Raw genomic sequence first — 19722 nt, forward strand, 5'->3', positions numbered from 1 at the left:
AAGAGTGAGATCATGTGATATTTATCTTTCTCTGACTGGCTTATTTCGCTTAGCATAAGCTCTCCAGGTCCATCCATGCTGTTGCAAGTGGTAAGAAAACAGGGAAATTCTTGGTGTCTTCAGCAATATCCTCCCAGATGGCTGCTGTTCCTTGTTAAGCTTTTCATCATCTTTTCGGCTCAGTAATTGGCTTGCTTTCTCACCTGCATGGGAGAGCTTCTTCCTCTTTATTGATTCCCTTTAACATGCTTCCACCATCCTCCTTCCCCTACAGAAATCCCAGATGCCCCTCAGAGCGGGACACGGGTATCCCAGCACCCTCTGCTCCCTCGCTCCTGGCTTGGATGGGCTCTCCTCCACCTTAGAACACTCTTTTCTTTTCCTCTTTTTCTTCATCACAGAAGGAAGGGAAAAACTGAGTTGACACCTATTTTTACAGATAGATTTTTAAAACAGGAGCACAGAGTTGCAGTTCAGTGTGATCCCATGGGGACAGTGCTTCGGGGGACTCAAAACAACTAAGTTGTATGCCATCTCTGACTTACTGTGTGACCTTGGGGCCAGCCACTTGCCCTCTCTGTGTCTCAGTCTCCTGGGGTGGGATCATAATATCTACCATCAAGCAGTGCTCTGAGCAAGAATGAATTATTATCCTGAACACCCTCTGAGCTTCTGGGACAAAGGTGCTATGTTAATACACAGTATCCCTCTTCTTCTTCTTCTCATTAGTATTATTCAAACCCAGATGGCATTATTATTGTTGTTGATTGACAGCCCTGCATAGCCCCATTCATGGGTGTCAGAGAGCCAGGCGGTAGTTAACACAAGCAAAAACCATGTTTAAAACAAAGCCCAAGGAACACTCCAATAGTGTGTGGCTTGGGCTGCTATTAAAGCCAGAGCAGCTGCGGTGGCAACACGGAGGGACAGGGCAAGGAAATGCATCCCGGAGCACAAAGAGGGGAAAGTGGGTCTTGACACTGATCATATAATCGTGCTGGGCTTTTATAGACACTGGGAGGCCTCAAACAGAATAAATGCTTGAACTTTATCCACGGTTTACAGGCAGCGGCTGTAAAGGTCTTTGTTGCTGTTGCTGCCATATTAATGACCCAGCTTGGGGCGCTGCAGCCGCCGCCGCCGGCCGCTTCTTCCAAAGAAAACAAATCAAAGTGAGTAACTCGATGTCCGGCAATGAGTTTTCCATTATATAAAAATAAGTATAAATCTTTCCCAGTCGGGCAGCCCCACTGCGACGTCGGAGGCTGGTGAAGGGGTCAAGGTGGCTAGACGCTTTGAACCCCTGAACTAGCGCATCAAAAAGAGGCTCCTTCTCTATGTTAATTGCAAAATAAACAGATGAAAATAAACCGTGGTGCTCTGGCTCCGTGGACAGTGTTTGCACCAAAGGAGAGAGGATGGGAGGCTGCTGGTAGGGGAATGGTTTCCCTTGATCTGGTTCTCCCTTACCTTTCCTACTCTGCCTAGGCGGATAAAACCCCCTGAGTAACTGACCCTCCACAAGCAGGGGCATTCATCTTCAGCTCCAGGCCATGCCTTGCAACATTAGAGAAGTCTTCATCAAAGTGGTATCTTGCACAGATGCAATTTAGTGCCTTGGAGGTTTTAAAAAATGGTTGCCCATTCATATTCTGATTGTCTTAAACAGTGGTTCTCAACCTTCCTATTGCCGGGACCCTTTAATACAGTTCCTCATGTTGTGGTGACCCCCAATTTCATTGTTACAAATTGAACATAATTAAAGCATAGTGATTAATCACAAAAACAATATGTATTTAATATATGTGTTTTCCGATGGTCTTAGGCGACCCCTGTGAAAGGGTCATTCCACCCCCCGAAGGGGTCGTGACTCACAGGTTGAGAACTGCTGTAAGTCCTTGGTAAGCGTTAGGAAGCTGAAAGGTGGAGGCACGTGCCTTGGTGGGGGAATTGGACAAATGAATGAACAATAGCCTGAGCTCCCAGGACATGGCCAAATGGATGACTTTGGGTAGTTGGGCTGGGGGGTGGGGGGAGCATGTGAAATAAGGCGGGTGGGTGTGAAGGAAGAAAGTGGGACACTGGAGTGAGAGACGGAGAGCTTGTCCCTGGAAGGGTGTGTGTGTGTGATGGTTTGGGGATGTGGTGAAGGAAATGACAGGGACAGAGTTAGTGGCAAGGGAAAGACATTAGACAGCTGGAGGGGCAGGAGATGGGCACCTGGAGGGAGAGGCAGGTGATTCCCCCTGATTACAGGGTCTGCAATCCCCATCCCATCCCATCCCCATTCTTCCTTCAGATGCAGCAGAAAGAACCCAACATTCTGCTTGGATGTGGAGCTTTTTCTTCCCTAAAATAGCAGATACCCACCCAGCAAAAGTAAATGTGTTTCTTTTATCCAAACACTTTGTTTTCTTTTCTATATTTTATCATCCTTCTCTTCATCCCCAGACCTCTTTCCCTACCTGGGTCCTTTCTGAGTATCTTTTCTTTGCCACCAGTGACCATTGATCAGTTCATTCATTCATTCAGTCAACATGGTGGAACACCTTCTACAGTGACTTTCCAGAAACCATGCAAAGCATTCTAGATGCTACTAAGGGAGGGTCTCTGCCCTGAAGCAGTTCTCTTTCCAGCGTCTGAGACCAACTGGTGCTGAGATAAGTACCAATACAGAAATAAGCACAGAGCTGGGGCCTGCTTCGGGTCGGGGTGGGTGAGAGATTGTGGTATGTGTGTCTGGCTGGCAATAGTAAGGAAGGATTCAAGGAGAGAGTGGCTGAGCTGATACATGAAAACCATATGGGAGTTAGGTGGAGGAGAAGGGGTAAGGATTTGGCATAAAGAGGAATAAGCATGTTCAAAGCATGGAAGTTGCATTGATGAAAGAGAAAAGACTGTGAGAGCCAGAACAACAGCAAGGCTCTGGGAATGACAGGCTGCCTGGAGAGGCTGGAGCAGAGAATGCGAGAGAGGTGAGGCCAAGAGGTGGGCGGGGGCCAGGTCACAGAAGGCCTGATAAGCCACAATGAGGAGTTCAGGCTTGATATTGAAGGTACAGGAATCTACTGAAATGTTTGAAGTGTGGGGTGGGTCGGGGATAAGATCAGATTAAAGAGAGATCACTCTGGTTGTGAGATAAATAGACTGGTGGGCAGGGGTGTGAGTAGAGAGACCAGTTAGTTAGAAGGTTATTATTATCTCCAGGGCAAGAGACAACCTGGCCCAAGCTAAGCAGGACAGGGGCAAAGAATACAGATTATGTAAAAAGGTGAGTCACCTAAAGAGCAAGGCATGGGAAAAGCGAGGAGAGGATGCCTCCCAGAATTCTAGCAAGTTTAATAAATCCCTCCTCCTGTTCATTCCTTCATAGCTCAGCTCCTGAAAGGGCACTCCAAACTCCTCTCATTCAAACTCTCTCTCTCCTTGCGTCTCTGGTTTTGTTCAAGTCTCCTCCTCATACCTTCCTCTCACATACATACAGCACCATGGCTCCTGACAACTGCTCTTCTCCAATATCCTAAAGATCCTTCTCCTCCAAATCTCATTTTCACCTTCTTTATTCTTGCTTTTTTCCAATTCTATGCTTTTCCCAGCTTGCAGCACAGTAGAGGATGAACTGGCTTCCAGACTCTTGCCTTAAGGGCTGCTTGGGAGAAAGAATTGAAGGACTTTCTGGGAGGCAGGGTGAGGGAGATTTGGGTGAATTTAAGGCAGAAATAAAATTAAATTGGTCTGGTTTCTTCCCTGAAATAACAGCCCATTGGTAATAGATTTAATGTGCCCCCTGGACATTTTCACTGCATACTCCTAAATTTGAGATTTTTTTTTTTTTTTTAGAATGGAAGAGAATCTACTTTTTTGGGCACTTTTATAGTTCAGGAAAGTTTTCCCAAAATTCAATGATTAGGTGACCATTTGTATGTGGTCTACGATAAATTGGCATGCCTTCATTTAGCACACACTTGGTATCTCCGTGCTTGACACTCTGACCTGGATGAGAGGTGATGACTATGGTTTGGTTGTCAAAAGTAGCTATTGGCTTTTGGAAGTTACACAATTCTTTAACCAGCTGTATGTCCATACTCATGAAAAGGTCTTCTCCTGGTGGAGTGAAAACAACATGATCCTTTTGACCTAAACAATGATATTGTCTCCTGGCTCCAGGCTTGGTTCTTGGTCTCCTTCACCACAGAATGTTATCTTGTAGCCACCTTTCATGCCTTTGTCAATATGAACTTCTAGAATCTTCTCTCAAACTATCTTCCTTCCATTGCCCCTTTTACATCTACCTTTTGGACAGATTCATTCCTCATGGCTCTGGCACTCCATGCACACAGACTGAACTGGCCGAACCATTCCAGGTCAGATCTGATGAATTCTCATTTGCATTCCAGTACCTCGGCAATTGGAATGGCACTCTACTGCTCCTTTCTTATTACCTCTAGCTTTATATTTGTCACATACCATGTTCATTGGTTCTTTGGCAGAGCTATTTTTCTTGTTGCACTACTATGTACACCTTCTAAGATTACTGATGAACAACATTTTTACCTCTCCTTTCTCTCTGCATCCTCCCTTCTCCTCCCAAAGATGTCCACTGGGGGAGCCAAAGCCACCACCTGCTCCATCTTCTTTAATTGCCTGTTTTCTTTTGTCATACAATACCCCCTTCTTTACACCAAAGAGCATTTTGTAAGCTTGAGAAATCTGATTAAACTTCTCTCCTTCATTTAGAGTCTTATCAAGGTGGTACTTCAAGGCCAGCTTCCCGTAAGCCTTTTTCAATGCTTCCTGGATTTGACCCCCAAAACATCATAGTAAGTGGTTTCTTTCACCATTTTTGACAGGCAGTGAGCAGGCTGAGGCCCGTGAGGAGGAGCAGGAGAGAGCACATTGCTGTGGAGAACATAATTCTTAAGAGAACAAGAGAGAAGTTGCCCTTCCCCCTGCTCCTTCCCAGCCACTGCAGGGAATGGGAGCATGACTCCTGATTCAGACATTTCGGAAAGACAAGTGGAGACTTCAGAGGAAACATAAGGAGTCATTTTTGTGATTTCCATATTAACAAGTTCAAAGCAGCTTATTTATCACATGATAATGTTCTGCTTGGCGATTTCACATCCATTACATTTCCTCTAATCTCATATCAACCTTTGGGGGTAATCATAGTCCCACTTTAGAAATGAAGAAGCTGCTGGTTATGAAACTGGCCCAGGTCTGTGTGAGTCCTCAGCCTACAGCCTTTCCCACTATGCCATGCACTCGCTCCATTGTCAAGCTAATGCTATTTAAAAAATAAAAGTGAAACAATAATAAGCCACATTAGCCTAGCATAAATGTAACCTTACGCTTTTTCCTCTGTCTCCTCAAATGTTAGAAATGGATCTCACTCTCTGTATTTTGTTTGAAACAGAGAATTAAAAATGTTTCTTATAGAATTTTGATACTTTCCTCCAGGTGAAATATTTGTTGTCCTGAAAAGTTTTTTTGTTTGTTTATTTATTTGTTTGTTCCCAACAATAGCATCAAATAAAATCTTTCACTAACCCCATCTTTCAGCCCTTTGCCAAGACAGCTCCTCCGGGGAGCCAATCTTGGAAGAAAATCGTTTACCCACTGTGTAATGGAGACCAGACGGGCTTGATGGGCAGTCACAGGAGATGTAGATAGACAAGGAAGTCCAAAGTGGGTGTGAAGGTGAGAGACAAGTTGGGTGCTGCTGTAACAAGACACATTCAAATATGAGAGTGGCGTTGGGACAGTAGAGGACAGAAGCTGGAAGGACCTTGAGAAGATTATTAGTAAAAATTTAAAGGGTCTCAAAGAAACTGTCAGTAGAAGCCAATGTCTTTGAGAAGGCTATTGGTCCAGGATTACAGAGAAGTGAGGAAAACGTTACTGGCAATTAGAGAGAAGAGGTTCCGCTATGCAGTGACAGAAAGTTTAGCAACACTCCTGCCTGCAATAATGTGGCAAATAGAAAATGTACCCCAAGCAATGGGTGATCTAGCTAAGGAGGTTCCCAGGCAGGGCTACAGGTCACCCTGGCTTATTTTTCCCGCTGACATTGAAATGGGAAGGGAGAGCAATAAGCTCAAGAAAAAAAAAGTTACATATGAAGGAGAGAGAATCTGCTGAGTTTGTAAATACCCTGCTTCTCCAGATGGAAAGCAATGTTGCATTAAGAATGGTTTCTGGAGAAAAGTAAAATTTAGGAAATTAAGGAAAACATGGTGTAAAGATGAAACAAATTATGATTATAAAATTATTTGCTAAGACTGTGGAAAGGTTTCAAGTAATGTCTTAGAGAACTGTTCAGTCAAAACAAAAACAAAAAATCCAGGACTTTTAAGAATCCTTGGCAGCTTCAGCAGAAGCCCAAGATAGATGGTGATTTATCATAAAGAGATTTGTAGCCCGGCCACAGTGGCTCAGCTGGTTGAGCGTTGTCATGTGTAAGGAAGGGTTGCAGGTTCATTCCTGGTCAGGGTACATAGCGGCTTGTGGATTTGATCCCCAGGCGGAGTATACAGAAGGCAACTGATCAATGTTTTCTCTCTTACATTGATGCTTCTCTCTCTCACCCTTCCTCTCTCTAAGCATGTCCTTGGGTGAGGATTAAGAAAAAGAGAGAGATTTATAGATGTGGCTTTTTTTCTAATGGCATGAACCACAGTATGATTCATAGGAGGCTCTCAAAAGCTTTAAGAGAATGCCCTGGCCGGGTAGCTCAGTTGGTTAGAGCATCATCCAGATACACCAAGCCTGTGGGTTTGATCCCCAGTCAGGGGACATACGAGAAGCAACCAGTGAATGCATAAATGAGTATAATAACAAACCAATGATTCTCTTCACTCTCTCTAAAAATCAATTAAAAAATTTTTTAAAGTCTTTGAATTCCCAGACTTTATAGGCTGAAAATAGTCTGAAAAAAATGAACCAGTCACAAATGGCAAATTCAGATTACCTTTTATGGAAAAGGAAGAATGATACAGAGAGTAGAACCCAGAGCCTCTGTGAATAATTCCCAGGGTTTGATCTCTAATCAAAGAACTGACCACATGTGGGCTCTCAAGTTTCAGGGTTGCTGTATGCCCCCTCTGGTACCCCTTTTAGAATGAGTGTCTATAGCAATTATCCTGTGCCTGTCCCACCATTGCATGTTCAGTGTGTGTGTGTGGTGGGTGGGGAACTAAGGGGTACAACTAGGTTGCGTCTTTAATTCCCAGGTTTTCAAATAGGGACTAACGGTACTGAAGGAATCATGTCTATCACTTTATAGGATGGAGACCCAGCACGCCTTCCTGGCACTTTATACACTCTGTTCCTTCTGCCTAGAATTGTCTTCCCTCACTTCCCTATATGGTTAATTTCTATTCACTTTCTACAATTCAGTTTAAAAATAATCTCCTCCATGACATCTCCCTAGTTGTCATCAGCTCAAGTTAGTGGCTATGTTTTCTGTTTTTCTATAGGACTTATCATGGCTCTTATCATCCTGAGCAAAACAATTTACATACTTGTTTGTCTCCCCCACTGGCCCATCATTTTATCAATGGTGGGGATTATGCTTATCCAGACTCACTGCAAAATTAATACAGGTGCTCAACAAATATCTGATGATAAATACATGTGAGGCTACAGATGGTATAAAAACCTTGATGAGGGAAAGTTAAAACCTGAATGGTATGCTCAACAACTGAGGGCTGGAGAAGTTTGATAAGGTGACGTGGGGCTAGGGCCCTGTCCTAAAGGTCAGCCTGATTTGGTGTTTAGGAAATCTGAATGCAAAGCAGGTCTTCAAATAATGTCATTTTGTTCAATATTGTTTCTTTATAACACTGATGAAAAAAATAATCAGTTCCTGGCTGGAGCCACCGTCTACGTGGAGTTTGCACCTTCTCCCCATGTCTGGATAGGTTTTCTCCGAGGACCCTGGTTTCCTCCCACATCCCAAAGATGTGCACGCTAGGTTAATTGGGTGCCTCCATTGTCCCAGTCTGAGTGAGTGTGGGTGAGTGAGTGCCCCTGCAATGGAAAGGAGTCCTGTCCAGGGTGGTCCCTGCCTTGCTCCCTAAGCTCCTGCCACCCGTGAACCTGAACTGGAATAAGTGGGTTGGAAAAGAATTCGCTCACTTTTTTAGTTTTCAATTCATCTTTTTTAAATGTATTATAGGTCACATTTATTTCCATGTTTAATATTAAAAAGTGTTTGGGGCCTTTATTTAGAAGTTTGGTTATGTTTTTGTGACCAGAATTATGCCACGGGAACTTGTCTTATGCTATCAATCAGCCTAGGTAAAATTGGTTTCGTTACACATGAGCTTGCTTGCAGCCACGGTTTCCAAGAACCTATGGACAATGTGGAGTGAAGACTTACTGTACTGAACAAGTAGTAAGAGAACACAGGAAAGAAATGGCTTCATTTGTGCATGTGGAGATGGGCACTTTGTTCTCCTTCATATATCGTTAGGGAACCTCACTAAACTCTTTAGCATTTAGGAACCTGAATGGGGCACCAGGAATGGTGGAACTCTGAACATCAAATACCTGGGGACCACCTCAGACCTAAACTCTTCTGTTGGGAGAAACTAGTGCAGAGAACCGAGTTAAGCTCCGTGGGACCAGAGACTGGCCAGGCCTTCCTCTGTCACTGCTGGAATGCAGTATGCACCAACGACATCATTTAGTGGTTGATTGCTATTATCATATGGAAGGAGGAAGAAGGGAAGGGAGAAGGCTAGGGGATAGTTGGGAAGTTTCCCAATGTTACCTAAAGCATAGGATTTAAGAAAAACAAATGGTGTGAGTTTATCGAGTGGGGGTGATATTGTAAGGAGGTTTTGTCACCCCAGGATGGTGGTCTCCAAAGGCCACCTCCCTGAGACCTTTCTCCAGAGGCTCCCACATTTGGTTGGAACTATTCTCCCCTAATTCTCAGTAAGGCTCACATCTGAGAGAGTATGAGACAGAAGCCCACAACTTCCGCTGCCACGGAAACTGCAGCTGAATGCCCGGGAACTAGAGTCTTGAGGGGGAGGGAGGTGATCTACATTGAGCCCAAAATAAGATTTATTGACATGATTGATATTTCTTTTTTCTGTTTCCTCCTGTAAGGATCTCATAGTCAAGACCTAGAAATTATTGTAAATACACAAATAGGCACATTCTAGTTCAACAGAACTTATCCAATGACAGTGTTAGAGGCACCCCTGTAAGACATGTTTTCAGAGGGGCCGACAAGGCCTCTTTCCCGACCACAAGAGCTCTTTCAGCCACAAAGCTGCCATTGGCTGTCACAGTGGCTTGGTGAAAATTAGAGAAGTCATTCCTTCCTTCAGGGGACACAGCTCTGTGCCAGGGAGCATGGCTTGGTGCAGAGGGTGCATAGTGGGTTGACAGTTCCACTCCACCCCTTGGCTTCAAGCTCCATGTCAGAAACAACCTACACAATCCAGATGAAAGTCCTCTTGAAGTCCAAAATTCTACCATTTGGATTCCATTCTTTACGATTGGATGAAAATATTATTACTTTTCATAAAGTGCAAACACTCCTAAATATTGAATACACATCCAGCTCCTATCAGCCAGCATTTATGACTCTTTACCAATGGCAAGGAATTGTGACAGAGACAGGGGAGGAGCCTCCAGGCAGAGACATCTGAGCATGGACGCCCCCAGGGAGAAGAAACTACCCTAGAGCAAGCATGTCGAACTCCAAGGCTAACACAGGCCTAATAAACAAGGTTTAAGTTTTTGTGGGCCGGGAAAAAAAAAAGCTTCAATTTTCATAAAAACGTAGGTTTATTTCGATAGAGACATGCTGAATACCAAGGGCTGAAATAAATGAGTAATTGCTAACATAAAATAATAGAACATTTTAATAAAAAATATTATTTTTTTCTTGAACATTAATTTACCAGACACTGAATAACTGCATACATTAGTAAGTGTAATGCAAATAAACCTATTTTTCTTGTTTTCCAAAAGTGAAATATTTCCTGTTGCACACACCAAACAAGTCAGTCCAAGACTAATGACGTGGCAATGGGCTGCTAAAATATTCGCTGCTAGCATTAGTGGAGAGAAATGGTGTGCCTGCGCATAAGGTGGCTTAGGGTCCTAAGGGAAATGAATGCAACATGATGAGAGCCATCAGTCATTAGCGAATGTTGTAGTTCCTTGTTAACAATTATGTATATAGGATATTGTAAAAATTAAGTTACGAAATTTTTATTAAAACCTTTCTTACATACTGCTATATTGGCTGGGCTGCAAAAAATATTCATTGTGGGCCACATGTGGCCTGTGGGTCAGCCATGAGTTCGCCATGCTTGCCCTAGAACCTCAAGGAGGCTAAGGTTCATGGGAGGGAGTGGGAATGGTGGGTGGGGTAAGATGCCCGAGGGCCAGACCACATTCCATTCACCAATTTCTTCCTAATGGTAATGTGGCTGCTAGAAACTTTAAAATTATATATGTGGCTGCCTTATATTCTATTAGACAGCACTGCTCTAGAACTCACACAGTACCGAGCACCTAGCAGACGCTCATAGATGTGATTTGAAATGAAATGGAGCTAAACGTACCACAATCGTGTGTCCAAGAGCTGTGACTGATACCTTTTCTTTGTGCAGTACCTCTTTCTCTAACTGGCTACTTTTTGTTTGTTTCTTCAAAAATTCACAGTTGCTTAGAATAAAAGATTAATACAATAAGCTAAAATATACTTCCAGATACTTTCTGTAAAACAAATATCCCCATGTCCCTCTCCCTTATTCCCTTCTCTGGAATGTACCACAGTCTCTCAAGTACTGTGTGATGGCTGGTCACACAAGGAGAGAAGACAATTTGTCAACTTTGGGTTCTTTCTGTAGACATTGAAATTGACTCAGAATTCTAAACTATCTAAACTCTAAATCCTTTATAAGGGCCCACCGTGGATTCAAAGTCTATATCTATAGGAAATACAGCAGAGAGCAGAGGATGTAGTTAATGGCTTTCTGTTAAATGAATAAATGAATAAAGCTTTGAGACTGTATTAGGAATATGGAGGAAGATAGCGATTTGGAGAAAAATGTTAGGCTCCCGCCCCCCCCCCCCCCCCCGGCCCTGAATCACTAGGAAGAAAATAATCTCACAGTTTTAATTCTTTTCAGTTCTCTTACCCCTGTTGTTATATGTGGCTTTTGCCCACCACATCCCCTATGTCGACAGAAGGAGCTCTTTGGTGACCATAGCTGGGTCAGGTGAGTGTGGCTGTGTGAGGAGGTCACACTGGCTTGGCTTTGGGGAGGGGTTCGGCGAGGAAGAGGGTGTAGACAGGCGCCAGAAGAGGCTGTGGTTTTAGGGGATTTTTTTGTTTGTTTGTTTAATTACTTGTTAGAATAGATTTAGTTTCTCTCCCCAGAATAGATACAGATTTGAGATGAATTTTAGATGTTTTTAGAATAAAAATGCTGCTCAGTTGAATTTCTGTTTCAGCCATAGCCTTGTAACTGAGCTGGGGGATAGAAAGAACAAGTAACTCCCACAAGACTGAATCCCTTTTTGTTTCTTCCATGTCGCAAAGCCTGCATTCTGTTCCTGAGGGAGAAATAGTATCCTGAAGGATTCCCCAAAACTTGGACAATTAGGTAAATATTTTTGCTCAGAAAACATGCCATTTGCTTCTATTTTCCTTGATAAATTATCTTTTCCTTGTCAAAAAGAGGCCAAAAGAAGGAAGCCTTTTCTGAGATAGAATCATAATAAATAAAAAGATTTGATTGGATTTTTATAGATGTTAAAGCACTTAAACATGCCAGAGCTTGAAGTAGTTAAGTGTTTTTCCATATTTTTAACTTTTCTGAAAAGAAAAGAATAAAGTCCATGGTAACATCTCTTCTCTTTTTAAAAGACTACAATGAAGTTGAGGGAGGAAATGAGACAGTTGTCCCTAATCATTTTTGCCTTACTGGTTGTAGAAGCCATGCGTTTACAAAAGGCATATTGGGCTTCTTGCTGGCTTCATGCATAGTTAGCTTAATGGCCAAGATATAAGACAAACTTCATGGATAAACTGTGTCCACTGCTCTCCCTTTATTTCTAAATGAACTGAGTAAATATACTACATTACAGTCGCTCAGAGAAGATACTTAAACAAAAATTGACCATGGAATCAGTAAACCATAGGTACTGTGTATCTTCTCAATATTGCACACCATATGATTCATTCACTAATCCCCCCAGTTCACATGCATTGAGTGCATTGCACAAAGAAGAAACAAATATCTTAGCCTCTAGAATCTGGAGCCAACTTCCCAACTGAAATTACTTTTGATCAAGGTCTTGAAGATTAAAAGTGTGGCAGGAGGGCCAACCTGACAGAAAGAATAGCATATGTACATACACAGCTAATAAGTGATAGGTATAATTCTAAGTGTTGTGAGGGTAGAAATGGGTATAACATAGTTGTTATCTCCAAGGAACTTAAAATGTAGTTGAAGAGAAAGAATATACACATGAGACATTGATTAATAGTTCTTATTAATAGTTTCAAATAGTTATATTTGGAAAATGTATTATTATTTATAATTATGTCTACCGTATCTCCCAGGCATTCTGCAAGGTAATTTGGGTTAGTATTGTTAAGGTTTAATTTACCGATGAGAAAACTGAGGTTCAGAATAATGGACATGTATTTGTAGAGCCAGGTTTCTCTTTATTGAGTCCAGTGCCCTTTCTAGAACCCATTTGTTAACCTTTATAAAAATACCAGAATTATTATTCAGCTACTAAAAGGAATGAAGTTTTGCTACATGCTTCAATGTGCATGAACCTAAAATACATCATGGTAAGTGAAAGAAGCCAGACACAAAAGGTCACGGAATATGGAATATTGTATGATTCCATGTACATGGAATATCCAGAATATGCAATTCTATAGAAACAGAAAGCAGATTGGTGGTTGCCAGGGGCTGGTGCCAAGGAGGAATGGGTAGTAACTGCTTGATGGTATGGGATTTTATTTTGGGGTGATGAAAATATTTGGAGCCCTGGCTGGGTGGTTCAGTTGGTGGAAACATCATTCCATACACCAAAGGTTTGGAGTTTGATTCCTGGTCAGGAATACATACTTGGGTTGAGGTTGGATCCCCAGTAAGGGCATATATGGAAGGCAGCCTATTGTGTTTCTCTCTCTCTCTCTCTCTCTCTCTCTCTCTCTCTCCCTCTTTCATATATATATATATTCTTTCTTTCCTTTGGTGAGCATTTAAGATAATGACATGCACACCACTCTCCTCTCCCCAGCTCCCTCAGAACTGGGTTAAGAGTCACTGTGAAGATAATGGGAAGTTAAAAATTCTAAACAGGCTGGCATGATGAAAGCTGCATTTTAGAGAGAGCATTAGTAGCAAGAAGATGGGATATGAATGAAAAATAACATTCAGTCCGGCCCTAAAGGATTTAGAAAACCTAGCCGCAGAGAGACTAAACACAAACAGTGTAAAGGACAAAGGGCCCGGGTGGCAGCCCAGGGAAGAGCACATGGGACTCACACCAGGAGAGAGGCACACTGTTGTAGGAAGTGCAGGAAATGAGCTGGAGGACTGGGCTTTGTCACTTTAACGCTGTAGGTCTCAATTTTCAACCTCTAAAAGTGAAATAATGACAATATCTACTTCACAAAGCTGTTACAAGATTAAATTATAAGGCCTATATGAAAATGCTTTGTTGACTATGTAGTCGTGAGCCAATACCAAGCACCAAGATGTATATTGTGTCTCTGAGCTATACAATGTACTCTAGCAGTAAAATTAATGACATGGACTTCTTTGCTCTTTACCTGCCGTAAATTCTTCATGTGAACAAGGTCAAAGAAGGGCAGCAAATCTTCCCGTTGGAAGGCATCTTTGAGGTTATTATTTCAATCTCCCACTCCGTGGAGGAATCCTCTTTACAAATGCCTGCCCTAGGTGGCCACCCTGTCTCCGCCTGAATGCTTCCCACGGTGGAGGTGCTACTCCCTCGTCGCGCATCTCAGCCATGGTGGACCGCAGGAATCATTATAAATAGCCCTGAAATCAGACTCCCTCCAAGTTCTTTCCGTTTTGTCTCAGTTCAACCTTCTGAAGGAACACAACACTAATTCACTCCCTTTCCCCTCTGACAGCTCGTCAAGGCTTTGAAAACAGCTATCAGGGCGCTCAGCTGCCTCCCTGGGATAAACAGCCCCAGTGTTTTAACTGCCCCTCACAACATGATTTCTAAGGCCCTTCACTACACTGGCTGGCCTCCCTGGAAGGCTCACTACTTTGTCAATCTCCCTTTTAAAGTCTGATGCCACCTTCCTGCCACCACTTCTAAATGGAAACAACCTAAATATTCGGGGGTCAGTCGATTGAAACAAATTAAGGCATAGCCATATGATAGTAGGTTGTGTAACTATTAAAACTGTGTTTTCAAAGAACATGTAATGAACTGGACAAATAAGTCAGAATATAATGTTGATTTTTTTAAAGAGTATAAACTATATAAGCCACATTTTTAATACTTCCCTCTATATGCCTCCATCTCACACAAAAAGACTTAAAAGAACACGTACAAAAATGTAATTTTTGTTTTCTTCTTTTTATTTTGCTATACTTCTAATATTTCTACAATGAACATATTTTGTTTTTATAATTAAAAAAATACAAAGGCCCACAAAGCTTAATATGAAGGAGAAACATGGTGCCTAGAACCAACCTCGATGCCCTGATGCAGGCAGGATGATGGACCCCCGCCACCCTCGGTATGACCATTGAGCTTCCCTCCATACTGTCTACCAAACATTAATGCTATTTTTTTGTAGCAATGTCAGAATTTTTGACTCACATTGAGCTTTCTGTTAACTAAAAATCTTCAGACTTTTTCACATTGACTATTGTCAATGGTTTGAATGACTGAGTTGTTTTGTAAGAATCAGAATGAAAAACTTTCACTTTCCCTCATTAAATTCCATTGTGTTTATTTTGGTTCCTTGTTCAGGCAAACCATATCCTGTTTCTGTCGGGCAGCCTATTACTCATACTTCTTCACTTTGTGTCCTGCCACATTTATGTATTGTCAAGTCTTTCATATCATTGAAAGATTTTTAACAGAACAGGTCCCCAGACAAGGACCAGCGGCTTCTTGTTCTGTGTACCTCCCTTGTGTGTCTTGGCTCAGTCATTCAGTGTGTTCTGGATACAGTGCTTTTCCCAGCTGTGCCTTTACCCGGAGGTAGATCATCTAGTCCTAATCTCTTCATGTTACCATGAGAAACTTTGTTAAAAGCCCTGCTGAAAGATTCCCTACCTCTGGGTCCGTCTGGTCAGTTTTGGTACCCTTTCAAAAGAGAAAAAATGTATAAAATGTTGTTTGTATGACGTGGTTTGTGTTACATGAATTTGTGCTGGCTTCTTGAGATTACCACTTCCTTTTTGAAGCGATTACAATCTAACTCTTCAATAACTCAAGTGAGAGTTTGCTGGAGACCAAAGTTAAACTCAACAGTGCAAACGTTCCAGAACCTACCTATTCCCCCTTTGACAACTCGGACAGTTTGCCCATACTAATCCTTTGGCATCACTCCTGAGATTTCTGAGAGATTGCTGACAACGGTTCTGTGATTAAATCTACAAGTTCTTTTAGTCCTGAGGATGTAATTTGTCAGGGCCTGGAGACCTGAGCTTATTTAGAGACAAGTCATTCATTTTCTAAGGAGCTTCACAACTAGGGCTGCAATTTTCTCTTTACCTTGTTTATACCACCCTTTCCAGTTTGGAGATCCTTCCTGGAGATGGCGAAGACGGAAGCTAGGTAGGAGTTGAATAATTCTGCTTGGCATCTGTCGTCTGCTAGCATTACACCATCTGCCCCACGCACTGGCGCTGGCCCTTCCCTATTCCTTCTGCTCAGAATGTGGTTGCACAAAGCTCTTTTTGCTGTTACTGAGCACTTGTTGCAAGTCTCAACTCATTCTGAGCCCAGCCTTGCTAACACTATGACTACATGCCTCTGACAGTCTTTGCTTTTCTTCTCTGGTTCGGGGCCTCTCCTTTCCACTTTCGTGAAGGCTCTTTGAAAACCTGGGAGTGCTGGAGGGCTTCCTCTGCTGGCTCTGGTCTTCCCTTTGCTTCCCAGTCAGAATCGCAGGAAACTGTACTGTTAGAATTTAATTCGGGGAAAAATGTTTCTTTAATAAGCCTCTGTCTTCATATCCTTTAAAAAATAAAACAACAACCACAACAAAAACAGGACAACAACAAAACCTCTTCAGGCATGTTTCCTGTCACAGATGCAAATAAGGTCTGACAAGTAACTGGTATTGTGCATTTAGGCTCAACTCTCCTGGTCAGCTTTCCTAGAAAAACATGAGAAATGATTAAAAATATTGCTTAATTTATTTCAAGTAAGGATGTAGAGGAGCTGTTTCTTTCCAGTTTATTGTGCAATGAGAAAGAGAGGAGAAGGCAGAGATTAAAGGAAGAAGGGAAATTAATATTGAGTACCAACTACATTATTTCACTTAACCGTCATGTCAATCCAGGAAACACTTTCCTGATTTTAGAGATGGAAAAATGAAGCTTAGGTTAAGTAACTTGAAATAATTTTGTTCGTGATCCAAAAGGTAGAGAGCCCAGAGCCGGGTTCAGTCAGTATGACTCTTCTCTTCATGCTTTGGTAGGTAATCTACTCACAAAACTACTCAGCCCAAAGTTGGATTTTTTGGACCAAACAACATTTAAAACAATTTGAATATATTGCCAACATTTCAATTTAGGAGATTTTATATCAAATTTCAGATTTCCAGTTTCTTAAAAAATCTCTGGATCCAACAATTCCCCCCATGGCAACCATTGACCAAGCTGAGTACTGATGATCCCTTTCCATCCCTCTCTAGTTTCCATATCCCCACTTCTTCCTTCCTTTGTAGTCTCTGCTTGGTCCTGCTAGGTATTGGAGTTTTCAGTGCCTGAGGCCATGCTGCTGCACCATTGTTTTTCCTGGTTTTAGAGAGAATGTCCTCTGCCATATGGAAGAGAAGGGAGCAAAGGTTATGAAAAGCATAGATATGTCTCTTACACTCAATTCAGCCTTATTATTCCCATAGAAACGGGGCTCCTAGAAACTCAAGAGGTTCTAAAAAGAATGTGCTTATTTTATTGAGCTTGTCTTACATTCCCGCTAATGTGCTCACTTTTTGTACTATGTTTCTTAAACCACAGAGTCTAACAATAATGTAATTTCAGACCTTAAAACCTCTAAGGATGGGCAACAGCGTTTCTTCCTATGACTCTTTGAATAGGAGTCTCAGGCATGATCAAAGCCCATGCTCTCCCAGAATCCCCAGCTAAGCCAGCCATTGTGGCTGGACACTTCTAATAGATCATTAAAAATACATAAAGCTGGATTGACCATAGGCTGGGAATCAGGAAACCTGTCTCTTAGTCTTGTTCTGTTACTATAAGGATACTAATGCACAGAATATTATAGTAATACAGACCTGGGGAGGTAAGTCCTAAACCAGGGCCAGTAGTAAGAATGAAGTTAGAGGAGGAATCTAAATGTCATTTTGAAGGGAGGAAGCTATTCATTGAGTCAGTCATTCGATATATACTTATTATGTGTCCACTACATGTCTGACACATTACAATGAGGATTTGAAAGTGAACAAGACAAACAAAAATCCTTGCCATCATAAAGCTTACATTTTAGTAGGGAAAGACAGATGATTAAAAGAAATAATAAGAAAGTGAAAACTAAATAAAAAAGAATATATCTAGAATAATAAATGCATAATATGCTAATTAGACCAGCCATCCTTCCGAATGACCTTCTGGACAAAGCAGGGGCTGCAAGGCCGAGGCAAGCTGCTGTAGCTGTGAGGGCTGTGCCCCTTGTATGAATTTCGTGCATCGGGCCTCTAGTATATAAATAATATAATATTTTATTTATATATATATATATATATATATATATATATATATATATATATACTAGAGGCCCGGTGCACAAAAATTTGTGCACTCGGGGGGGGAAGGGGGGGTGCCTCAGCCCGGCCTGTGCCCTCTCGCAGTCTGGGACCCCTCGGGAGATAAACCCCTGCTGGCTTAGGCCTGCTCCTGGGTGGCAGAGGGCAGGCCCAATCCCTAGGTGCAGCCCCTGGTCGGGCTCAGAGCAGGGCCGATTGGGGAGTTGAGGCGCCACCCCCTGTCATGCACAGAGCAGGGCAGATCGGGAGGTTGCAATGCCACCCTCAGTCTACTCTGGGTAGGGCCAATTGGGGGATTGGGGCACCGCCCCCTGTCACACTCAAGGCAGGGTCGATGGGGAGGTTGCGGCGCCACCCCCTGTCACGCACAGAGCAGGGCCAATCAGGGGTTGGGGCGCTGCCCCCTGTCACTCACAGAGCAGGGCCAATGGGGAGGTTATGGCTCTATCCCGTCACACACAGAGCAGGGCCCGTGGCGGGGGGGGCGGGGTTGGGGCGCCACCCTCTATCACCCACAGAGCAGGGCCGATCAGGGGGCTGGGGCACCGCCACTCTCACACTCAGGGCAGGGTCGATGGTGAGGTTATGGCTCTACCCTGTCACACACAGAGCAGTGCCCGTGGGGGGGGCGGGGGAGGTTGGGGCGCCGCACCCTGTCACACACAGAGCAGGGCCGATCAGGGGGTTTGGGCGCTGCCCCGTCACGCTGATCCCGGTGCCCGGAGGCCTCGCGGCTCCGCTGATCCCGGTGCTGGGAGGCATATTACCCTTTTACTATATAGCATCCTTTTACTATATAGCATAGAGGCCTGGTGCATGGGTGGGGCTGGCTGGTTTGCCCTGAAGGGTGTCCTGGGTCAGGGTAGGGGTCCCCACTGCGGTGCCTGGCCAGCCTGGGTGAGGGGATGATGGCTATTTGCAGCTGGTCACACACCCTTCAGGGTGGGGGTCCCCACTGGGGTGCCTGGCCAGTCTGGGTGAGGGGCTGAGGGCTGTTTTCAGGCTGGCGGGTGACTGAAGCTCCCAACCGCTCCTTTTTTTCTTTTGTTTTTTCTTTTTTTATTCTGGGCCAGCTTTAGCTCTGGCTCCAGCTCTGAGGCCTCTGCTGCTGAAAGCAGGTATCTGGTTTGTTTGGGTTCTATAATTGAAACTCTGTATCAACTCCAGCTCTGAGATCCCGGCTCTCTGAAAGCAGGTTTCTGGGGTTTTGTTTAGCTTCTATATTTTTTACAATGTTTCAAACTGCCAGCTCAGTGGCCGGCAAGGCAGGCAGGGAACGTTGGAGTCCTCCATCACTGAAGCAAGCAAACCTCATTCATGTTTGCTTTAAGCTGCCTGGCTGCCAGCTGCCATCTTGGCTGGCAGTTAATTTGCATATCTCGCTGATTAGCCAATGGGAAGGGTAGCGGTCGTACGCCAATTACCATGTTTCTCTTTTATTAGATAGGATATATATATATATATATATATATATATATATATATATATATATATGCCTAAGTGACTGAAAGACCGATCACCTGGTCGCAATGATGTACATTGACCACCAGGGAGGGGACAGATGTTCAACACACAGGATTGGGCTCCCTCCTATCTGGATCGGGCCTGCGGGGATTGGGCCCAAAACCAGCTATCTGACATCCAGAGGGGTCCCGGATTGCAGGAGGGCACAGGCCAGCCAAGGGATCCCACTGGTGCAAGAATCCATGCACTGGGAT

The 19722-nt window shown here is 43.4% G+C and overlaps 1 pseudogene; it reads right to left on the bottom strand.

Annotated features, from left to right (window-relative positions):
* Positions 1-3871: 3871 nt before the first annotated feature.
* On the bottom strand, positions 3872-4841 carry LOC132226614 (dnaJ homolog subfamily A member 1-like; annotated as a pseudogene).
* Between the last annotated feature and the right edge of the window lie 14881 nt (positions 4842-19722).

The sequence above is a fragment of the Myotis daubentonii genome, chromosome 2 (genome assembly GCF_963259705.1).
Source record: "Myotis daubentonii chromosome 2, mMyoDau2.1, whole genome shotgun sequence".
NCBI classification, from domain to species: Eukaryota; Metazoa; Chordata; class Mammalia; order Chiroptera; family Vespertilionidae; genus Myotis; species Myotis daubentonii.